The sequence below is a fragment of the Gopherus flavomarginatus genome, chromosome 11, assembly GCF_025201925.1.
Source record: "Gopherus flavomarginatus isolate rGopFla2 chromosome 11, rGopFla2.mat.asm, whole genome shotgun sequence".
NCBI lineage: Eukaryota > Metazoa > Chordata > Testudines > Testudinidae > Gopherus > Gopherus flavomarginatus.
In genome coordinates, this window is record NC_066627.1 from 18,459,207 (window position 1) to 18,461,730 (window position 2,524).

General features: G+C 39.3%; 1 pseudogene; it reads right to left on the reverse strand.

Annotated features, from left to right (window-relative positions):
* Window positions 1-1,253: 1,253 nt before the first annotated feature.
* Window positions 1,254-2,201, reverse strand: LOC127030922 (olfactory receptor 1020-like; annotated as a pseudogene).
* Window positions 2,202-2,524: the final 323 nt, after the last annotated feature.

Genomic DNA, 2,524 nt, shown 5'->3' on the forward strand with positions numbered 1-2,524 from the left:
AATGATAGCATGGATCCATTCCACATGTAACCTGAAAACCCTCTCCAGGATGTTAAGAAAAAAGAAAGAAAAGTAGAATAAAATAATAATTTTATTGTCTCTCCTCTTCTGAGTGGTAGCTGAGGTTGGGTCCTTGGTTGAAGGAAAAATCAGTAATGTGGAGTCTGGGTTTCTTCTCTCTGTAATTTGTTTGTGTACATTATATGCACCACTCATGGAATAGAGGTGGTTACAGACAGCATATAGACAATCTCATCTCAGAAATTTCTGCCCAGATGCCAGCACCCATTTTCCAGAGAATAAAAAATATAGGATTGAAAAACATTTTCTCCATAAGTGTTTTTTGTATTTTTACTTGACATTGTTTTTGTTGTTGTTGTTATAAAGAGATGGCCTATCAAAACAAACAAACAAAATAATCACATCATTTATTTATTTATTTTAATTGCCATTAATTTGTTTAGGAACTTTCAAACTTTTTAATCATTGCAATAGAACATATATTTAGAAAGACCAGTACAATCTTCTCACATGTAAAATTAAGCAGCACTTGGGAATCCAGGACACCAAGCAGAGACAAAATATGATAACAAACCACATCCAGGAATCTAAGACTTCTGCCATGTAAAATGTGGACATTTCCCAAATCAAACAGAGCAGAAAAGCTGATAAAACACATAACTAAAATCTCAAATGACCCTGTATGGAATGCAGTTATTTATAGTCATTGATGAACTTATTCTCCAGAAACCTATCTCATTCTATTTTTAACCTGCCCCAGACTGTACCTGGGTTTAAAAAAGAATGAGATAAATTCATGGAGAATAGGTACATCAATGGCTATTAGTCTTAGTGACCAGGAATGCAGTTCCATGCTCTGGATATCCCTAAATTTCTGACTGTCAGATTCTGGGACTGGACAAAAGGGATGGATCACTCAATAATTGCCCTCCTCTATTCATTCCCTTTGAAGCACCTGGCATTGGCCACTGTTGGAAGACAGGACACAGGACTAGATGGACCATTGGTCTGACCCAGTATGGCTGTTCTTATGTTCAGAGCATATGAGAGTTATGATTCTGGTTAGGGCTGTAGCAAATATCAACTAGGAATGTCACCATCCCAAAATTTCCTGTGTCCTCATATTCCTCAAGGAAGCTCCAATTGGAACAAACTAGGGACAACCTAGATGCCAACTCCTTTGCTAGTTAAGCCATATTGAATCATTCCCATACCAGTCACTCCTTCTCATTTTATGGGAGAACCATATATTTATTGATGACTTTTCTCAGTGCTTCCTTGATCTCTTTGTTCCTCAGGCTGTAGATGAGGGGATTGGCCAGGGGAGTCAGGACCGTTTAGAAGACAGAGAAGACTTTGTTGAGATCTCTAAGTGTGTCAGAGTCTGGTAACATGTAGACAATGATTACAGTCCCATAGAAAATTGTCACCACCATGAGGTGAGAGGAACAGGTGGAAAAGGCCTTTTGCCTGCCAGTGGTTGAAGGGATTTTCAGGATAGTGGAGATGATGCAAACATAGGATGTCAAGGTTAATAGAAATGGGGGCAGGGTGTCCATGAAAGAGAATATCAGGGTCGCTAGTTTAATCAGGCTGGTGTCACTGCAGGAGAGTTTAATCACTGGGGTGAAATCACAAAGGAAATGGTTAATTTCACTGGGGCCACAGAAGTGTAACTGTGACATTAAACATGTTATTATGGTTGTTGTCAGAAATCAATTCATCCATGATCCAGCTGCTAGCTGGAGGCAGATTCTGCCATTCATAAGGGTTGCATAGTGAAGTGGTTTACGTATTGCTAAATACCGATCATAAGACATCGCTGCCAGGAGACAACATTCTGTAGCTGCCAGGAAACCAAAGAAATAAAATTGCACAATACACCCACAGAATGACATAGTCCTGTCCCTAGTCAAGATACTGACCAGCACCCTGGGTAGGATGGTGGAGGTGTAGCAGGTCTCCAAGCAGGACAAGTTCCCCAGGAAAAAGTACATGGGGGTGTGAAGATGCTGATCAGCCACAACTAGCACAACAATGAGGATGTTCCCAACTACGGTCACAATGTAGACCACTAAAAACAGCAGGAAAAGACAATATTGCAGTTCAGGTCGATCCCCAAATCCCAGGAGGATGAATTCAATTATGTATGTTTGATTTTTCCCTTCTTCTTTCTTCATGAGCTTTCTTCTTGCAGAAGAACTGTGACATTAAACATGTTATTATGGTTGTTGTCAGAAATCAATTCATCCATGATCCAGCTGCTAGCTGGAGGCAGATTCTGCCATTCATAAGGGTTGCATAGTGAAGTGGTTTACGTATTCCTTTTCCTATTCTGCATGAGATTTACCTAATGATATTTAAAAAAAGCAATGAGCATCGAAACAATTTACTGTACTGTTAAACTCATTAGATTTCCAGCTGTTTGATTCCAGAAAAGTTCAAAGTGAAAATGGAGAGTACAGTTATATGCTCTCATTAAGACAAGAAACTCCTTAAATCC